Source organism: Suricata suricatta, chromosome 6, assembly GCF_006229205.1.
Source record: "Suricata suricatta isolate VVHF042 chromosome 6, meerkat_22Aug2017_6uvM2_HiC, whole genome shotgun sequence".
Lineage (NCBI taxonomy): Eukaryota > Metazoa > Chordata > Mammalia > Carnivora > Herpestidae > Suricata > Suricata suricatta.
The window spans coordinates 62,493,894-62,502,477 of record NC_043705.1 but is presented as its reverse complement, the minus strand read 5'-3'; the positions used below and the strand labels follow the sequence as shown (position 1 = coordinate 62,502,477).

Below are 8,584 nucleotides of genomic sequence, written 5' to 3'. Positions count from 1 at the left end.
GTGTCGTGCTCCAAGAAACTGAAATATATATGCCCTGTCAACATACTCCCACACACATTTGGAATACACATATACACACTTAATTAATGTTGGTCTTATTGAAATAACTCAGGAAAAGTGTCAAATATAGTAAGCGCACACTAGGTGTTTATTACTCTGCTAAATAATAAAACATAGTTTCAGAAAGTGGATAAGCTGTTATTACCCTCATTTTACAGTGGAGGAAACTGAAGCTCAGGGAAGTTGAATAATCTAGTCAAGGTTTCACCGTCAGGAAACTGCAGGGATGAGACTGGAATTGAGTTTTGTCTTGATTTCAAAAAGCTTGTGTTCTCTTTTTATCTCCTTTTCTCCTGAACTATATCAGACATACAAAAGCTTTACAGAGAAAAATGAAAACCTAGGTGCCCATCTGCCAACTCAAGAAATAGAAATTATATATATATAGTTGGACCCCTAATTATATTTCCCAGTCTTGTACTGCCTCTTTTCCTCCTCAATCCTGAATTTGTGTTTTTCATTTCCATTTATATCTTTACATGTTTACTACATATATATGTGTCTCTAAACATTTAGCGTTATTTGACACCAATGTTAATTTTTTACTAATAGACACATATTTATATATGTTCTTATGCATATATACATATACACATACATGTATAAATAGATATGTATATATGTCTACATACTGATATGTGTGTAAAAATATATGTATATCTTAACGATGTTATGGAAAAAAATCCATCTGAATGGTTGGAACAAGAATTGGTGTGAATTTTATCAAAAGCCTTTTGACATCAATGAAGATGATCGTATGATACTTCTCAAATTTCATAATGTAATGGATTTTTATTTATTGCTTTTCTAATATCCAAGTATATTTGATTTTGTGGATTATATCTTGTTGATGGTATATTATTTTTAAATCTGCTTTTAGATTTTGATTGTTTAACTTTAGTAATTTATTGTTAATTTAATTTATTTAAACTAAAACAATATTCACCCATTTCTTCCACTTACTGGCCTCCATCTCTGACAACCACCCATCTGTTCTCTATATCTCTGAGCTTGTTTTGTTTGCTTGCTTGTTTGTTTAAGCTTCCATGTGTAAGAGCGATCACATGGTGTTTGTGTCTCTCTTATTTATTTCACTTAGCATAATGCCTATTACGTCCACCCATATTGTCACAAATCACAAGTTTTCATTCTTTTAATAGCTGCATATTATTGTGTATATATACACCACAAGGTCTTCATTCATCTATCGACGGACACACAGGTTGTTTGCATATCTTAGCTATTGGAAACAGCGCTGCAATGAACACAGGGGTGTCCTATGCTGATACCATACTGTGTGGATCTTTTCTTTCCCCTCACTGCTTTTGATCAGATATTCATTCAAAATTACCTGTCCAAAATGATTGGGCATTTGTGGAATAAACAAGTTTAAGTTTACACAGCAGGGTTTTTTTTTCTTCTGTGGTGGGTTTCTTTTCTGCAGGTTTTTTCTCAGCAGCTGGTTTCTTGGTACCTGCAACTTTTCCCCACCATAGGCTTCCTCCGCGCTTCCTTCCCTTGCCCTTGCCCTTTCCACTTCCCTTTCCTTCTTTTCCTTTCCTCCTTGTCACAGGCTCCTTTCTCTTCTAATTTGGCTTCTAGCACTGCAGCTGCCTTATCCATCTGGAGTCTGGGATTCTTCCTCTGGTGAAGAACGGTGTTCTGGCTCGCAGTCTTCACATATGGGTTTAGCTTCAACATGATTCTCAGCTTTTTCAGAGGCTTCTTTAGGACGGTGATTAATCCTCTTGTGTGGCGGTTGGAGGGTCTTTGGATCTCTAGGCTTTACAAGATTCTGCTACGGTCTGTCCTGAGCAACTTGTGCATGAGGAGGTTGTAGTTACTCTTGAGGGAGGCAGCTTTATGCCAGTTGCCATGCAGATCATCTAATCTGTGGGAAGCTCTTTCAGTCCAAATGCAGAAACGTCCCACATGCTCACCAGGAGCAAGTTTCAAAATGTCCAGTCTACTTGCATTAAGCAGAGTCATTCCGGGGATGTTTCTGAAGGTCTTGATGATATGGTGTCTCTCATTATAGATGAGGCAGCGTCCCCTATGCTGGATACAACAACGGCTTCTCATTTTGCCTTTGCCAGCTCTCATTTCCTGAGCGGCACAGAAATTTTGGGTATTACTCCAGGCCTTAAGTTTCTTAAGGAGTAAAACAGCCTGCTTGGTCTTACTGTAGCCTTCAATTTTATCTTCAACCTCCAAAAACAGTTCAGGAATTCCCTCCATAAGCATGACCAGCACTGGTAAGATGGAGACAGGGAGGGAAGAGCAGATGTATCACTTGTGTGTTGTGTTCACCATGCAATGCCAGTGGCACCAGGTTTTGGTTTGTGTAAACATGCACAACATACATTTCCAAAAGCACCTTGGCCAGAACTGTGGGTCCCACTGTCTCAAACTCTGGGAACTTGAACCCCACACCTCAGCACAGGTTGGATGACCTGCTAATTCAATGACAGCACAGGCCTGTCTGTTGGTTTTGCACAAGTTGGTGTGAGCAAAGTTTACAATACCTGGCCAAATGGGAGTTCTGAACACAGCAGGCAATGTGGCATTTTTGCCAGATGACTCCCCCTTCTCAGAAAGTATATTGATTTTAGTGGGCACACACGCGCCATGGCAGGGAGAGGCGGCAGCCACCCTCCTCTCAACCTCAGTGGCTCCTACAGGAAAAGCTATTTTGATTTTTTTCAAATTAGTGTCCTTTTTCTCTTTGGATAAATACCCAGAAGTGAAATTACTGGATCATGTGGTAATTCTATTTTTAATTTTTTGAGAAACCTCCAAACTGTTTTCTCCAGTGGCTGCACCAACTTGACCTTCTCAGCAATAGTGCATTAAGGCCTCCCTTTTCTCTATTTCTTCACCATTGCTTACTGTCTCTGGTCTTGTGGAGAATAGCCTTACAAACAGGTGTAAGGTGATATCTCATTGTGGGTTCAATTTGTATTTCTCTGATAATTGATGATGTAGAGCATCTTTTCATGTAGCTGTTGACTATCTATATGACTTCTTTAGAAGAATGCCTACTCAATTTTTCTGCTCATTTTTAACTGGATTTTTTTTTTTTTTGCTTTGAATTGTATGTGTTCTTTATATATTTTGGATATAAGCCTCTTAAGAGATATATGATTTGCAAATATTTTCTCCCATTCAGTAGGTTGCATTTTCTTTTTGTCAATGGTTTCCTTTGCTGTGCAGAAGCTTTATAGTTCAATGTAGTCTCACTTGTTTATTTTTGCTTTTGTTGCTTTGTTTTTGATGTCTGATTCAAAAAAATCATCCCAAGACCTATGTCAAGTTGCTTACCACCTGTGTTTTCTCCAAGGAATTTTATAGTTTTACATGTTACGTTCAAGTCTTTAATCCACTTTGAGTTCACTTTTGTGTATGTTGTAAGGTAGTGGTCCAAGTTCATTCTTTTGCAAGTGGCTGTCCAATATTCATTGCACTACCTATTAAAGAAACTGTCCTTAACCCATTGTATATTCTTGGCTCCTCTGTCAGAAATTACTATATATACATGGATTTATTTCTGGGCTCTCTATTCTGTTCTAATGATCTATGTGTCTATTTTTTATGCCAATACCATATTGTTTTGATTACCACAGCTTTGTAACATAGTTTGAAACCAGGAAGCATGATGCCTTTGGCTTTGTTCTTTTTTATCAAGATTGCTTTGACTATTTGGAATCTTTTGTGGTTCCATACCAATTTTTAGAATTGTTTGTTCTATTTCTGTGAAAAAGGACATTGAAAATTTGATAGTGATTGCACTGAATCTTAAATTACTGTAGGTCATATGGATATTTTTAACAATATTAATTCTTCCAATCTATGAGGATAGAATCCCTTCCTATTTATTTTTGTAATATTACATTTCGTTCACCAATATCTTATAGTTTTCAGTGTACAGGACTTTCACCTCCTTGAGTAAATTTATTCCTAGGTGTTTTATTCCTTTTGATGAAACTGTAAATGGGTTTTTTAAATTTCTTTTTCTGATGGTTTGCTATTAGTTTCTAGAAATACAGTAAGTTTTCACATATTGCTTTTTTATCCTTGAACTTAACTGAATTTATTAGTTCTACCAGTTTTTTGGTGGAGTGTTTAAGGTTTTCTTTTTGTTTGTTTGTTTGTTTTACTATTTTATTTTATTTTATTTTTTTAAAATAATTTGTGTGTAAGGTTTTTATATATATCATGTCATCTGCAAAGTGACCATTTTACTTCTTCTTTTTCAATTTTGATGCCTCTTATTTCTTTTCATTGCCTAATTGCTGTGGCTAAGACTGCCAACACTATGTTGAATAAAAGTGATGAGAATGGGCGTCCTTGTCTTATTCCTGATCCAGTGTCGAGTATGACATTACCTGTGGGCCTGTCATATATGGCCTTTAATATGTTGAGGTGTTTTCTCTATACTAACTTTGGTAAGAGTTTTTATCATAAACAGATGTTGAATTTTGTCAAATGATTTTTCCGCTTCTACTGAGATGATCATATAATTTTTATCCTTCATTTTGTTAATGTGGTATATCACACTGATTCATTTGCAGATGTTGAACCATCCTTAGATCCCTGAAATGTAACCAAGTTGACCATGGTGTATGACTCTTTTAATGTATTGTTGAATTTTGTTTGCTAACGTTTTGGTGAGGGCTTTTGCATCTATGTCACCAGGGATATTGGCTTATTATTTTCTTTTCTTGTGACAACTTTGTCTGGTTTTGGTATCAGGATAATGCTGGACTTGTAAATTAGTTTGATAGGAAGCCTCCTCTATTTTTTTCTATTAAATCTAAACTTTATTCAAAATTTATGCAGGGGCACCTAGGTAGCTCAGTTGGTTAATCATCTGACTTTAGCTCAGGTCATGATCTCGGGGTTTGTGTCAGGTTCTCAGCTGTCAGCACAGAATCTGAAGAGCCTGCTTCAGATTCTGTGTCTCCCACTGTCTCTGACCCTCCCCCACTTGTGCTTTGTTTGTTGTTGTCTCTGTCTCTCTCTCAAAAATAAATAAACATAAACAAATTTTTTGAAAAAGATTTATGCACTGCTATTCAAAAGTAACATTGGTCAGAGCCAATAATCCAGGACAACTTTCTTTCACCTTCCTTCTCTCCTTCCTTCTCCTACTTACTTACTTTTTACTTTGGGTTTTCCTGGACTTTGCAGTTAATTTGAATGCAAACTCTAAACCAGGGTAAAGGCACATTTGGTGAGTAAGTTGTATATGTACCTTCTTTCACATGACCTTCAAGTGTCAGTTTTATGAACTGGTATCACTTTAATTTCCTATATTATGTAGGCCAAGACATCATCTCATATCCTTATATATATTTTAAGACCCAAGCCTCATGGTTACTGAGCTAAATCAGTCTGTAAACATGTTTATTATAAACAACATGGCATCTGGCATCCCCCAGACCAAGTAATCTGAAAGCCAGGGAGCAACTAACATGGAAGCTGCAATGTCTTTTATAACAAAATCTCAGAAGTGATACACCATTACTTCTGACATATTCTATTGGTCACAGTAGTAGACCAACTCTAGTATAATATAGGGGGGGATTAAATAAGGGTGTTAATACCATGAGGTGGGGATCATTGGGAGGCATTGTAGATGCTGGCTACTAGCTTACACATCCACACTTATACTCTATTAAATCTAGTTAGACTGATAGTTCATGGCAGCAATGTATTCCCAGCACCCTGGACAATAGCTAACAGATGGTCAGCTCTTAATAATTTTTAATAATTGATTAAATAATTTTGTTATCACAAATATATTATAGTATAGGTGGTGGGTTTCAGGGTTTTTTTTTTCTAGGAGGATTTACAAAAGAAAGATATTTTGGCTGCCATAGTTTGGTAAAGAGAAGTTGAAGGTACCTAAATATGATGTGTATGTGAATCTTAGACATTACTTTAAAATTTTATATCACACAAAGGGGAAAGTCCAAGAGAATGAGAATTGTGTTTCGATTTTTACTGTTAGCTGTATTGTTATTTTGAAATTACTTAAGGCATGTTATGGGATAAAGTATTAAGTAAATATATTAACATTTTAGGAAAGAAAAATTTCCATAGAGAGGAAAACAAGTATAATATAGTCAAACATTTTGTGATTTTATTTTTGAATTGGAAATATCTGTGAGTGCTCATGATTTATCCCCATCCATCCAAATAAAAGATATTACTAATTCCTTAATCTTTGAAGAGGCATAGAAACAATGCCATTCTAGTAGCAATGAGTACCCCCCCCAATACTATTTCTCACTAAAAGAAATCAAGAATTCTTTGGAGAAATGGCTGATTCCAGATCTGAAACAGAAATGTTAAAGACTAGCCTGGGACATTTTATGCCAGAAAGCAAGAAAGATATAAAATACTAATGTGGTAATACAAAAGATACATAAACCAATTTGAATGAGGTCCCATGGACCTAAGATGAGGCAAGTTCAACATTAAAAAGATTTGTGACTGTGCTTAAACAGATTAAACAGAACAAATATATAAAAAATTCTGAGTCCTTGTTGAGACAAAAAAACCAAAAAAACAGTACAACAATACCAAATAAAACACTCTAACTCCCATTGGAGTTTTCTAGGGCACAAACTCATTACTCTGACAACTAATGAAAAATGTCAGGCGTTTACTCTACATGAATAATGGTTGATTTAAGAAAGATATTTTTTAATTGAAGTACAACTGATGTAAAATATCCTATTAGTTTCAGGTATAAATCACAGTGATTTGATATTTTATAAATATGCTACAAAGGAATACTAGAAAACAACCCAACTGAACAATGAACCAAAGACCCTAAGAGACACCTGCCAAAGAAGAGATCAGATAGCAAATAAACACCTGGAAAGAGGCTCCACATTATATGCCATCAAAGAAATGCAAATTAAAATATCTAGATACAACTAAGCATACATTAGAATGGCCAAAATCTGGAACACTAACACCAAGTGCTGGCGAGAATGTGGAGCAATAGGAGTTTTCATGAACTCTTGGTAGAATATAAAGTATAGCCCCTTGGAAGAAAGTTTGGTGGTTTCTTACAAAATCTAAACATACTCTTACCATATGATCCAGCAAACATGGTACTTTTCCAAGTGAATTAAACACTTATGTCAATACAAAAATCTGCATATAGGTGGTTAGAGGAGCTTTATTCACAATTTCCAAAATTTGGAAAATAAACTCTAGAACATCCAGATATGTTATTAAGCATTAAACAGAAATAACCTGTAAAGCTATAAAAAGACATGGAGGAAAATTAAATGCTTATTACTAAGGGAAAGAAACCTACCTCAAAAGACTACATACAATAGGACTCCAACTATGTGACCTTCAAAAAGTCAAAACTATGAAGACAGTAAAAAGATCATTGGTTTTCCAGGGGTAGGGTTGGTAGTAGGGATAAGTAGGTTGAACAAAGAGGATTTTTAGGACCATGAAACTACTTTGCATGATACTATAATAATGGAGGCATGTTATTGTACATTTGTCCAAAGCCATAGAATGCACAATGCCTAGAGTGAATCCAAATGTAAACTATGGACTCTGGGTGATTATGATGCTTCAAAATATAGTTTCAGCAATTGTGACAAATATATGCATCTGGTAGGGGATATTGATAATGAGGAGGCTATGCATGTGTGGGGGCAGGGGGCTACATATAGATCTATACCGTTCCCTCAGTTTTGCTGTGAACCTAAAAGTGCTCTAAAATAATTGAGTCTTAATGAATTAAAAAAGGTAAGAGGTCTGTGATTTGGGTCAACATAATAGCATGTTTGGTAATTATGAGTAAAAATGAAATGACCCCTGGAGATGTGGTCTGAGTTATCATTACACAGAAGGAAAGCAAACTAATAGTTTTCTTGACTTCTTGGCCATGAGCTAATTCAGAAAATGTGATAAGGCTTGTATATTCAGCCTTGGTATAGACACGGTCATCAATAAGGTAACTATATTTTCCTTGGAATGATCCAAAAGAGCCCAAAGTACCACATTGGTCCTACCACTGTGCATTTGTTTTTCCCCCATGTATTTGATCCAGGCTCAAGTAGATTATTTGCCTGATTTGGTTTGCACCTTTGTTTTCCTCATAAAATTGTTTAAATATACAAGTTGAGAGCTCATGTCTTATTCAGGTTTATCAATCACTGTTTGTTGAAGGAAAGAATTATTTGGGCCTAAGATAAAAAAAAATTCACTTGGACCCATACATTCCAGGCCTGAAAGTAGCCAAGTCATCTGTCTATTTACCAAAGTGGAATTAATGCCACTTCATAAGCTTACAGATATAAAGGTAGCTACAGAGGCTCTATGTATATGGTCTTTCTGGAATTGCATAGTTACAGGAAATTCAATCTCCTGCAACATTCTTTCAGCAATAAGAGTGACAACCCTGTTCTGTTCCTTTTGCTAATCTGAATGTAAGTTATTGACTGTATGGAGGTGGAAGGTTAGAAGTTGCTGTTCACACATTGTT

General features: G+C 35.8%; 1 pseudogene; it reads right to left on the bottom strand.

Annotated features, from left to right (window-relative positions):
* Window positions 1-1,397: 1,397 nt before the first annotated feature.
* The window catches only part of LOC115293460, a 58,270-nt pseudogene continuing 51,083 nt past the window's right edge, over window positions 1,398-8,584 (bottom strand).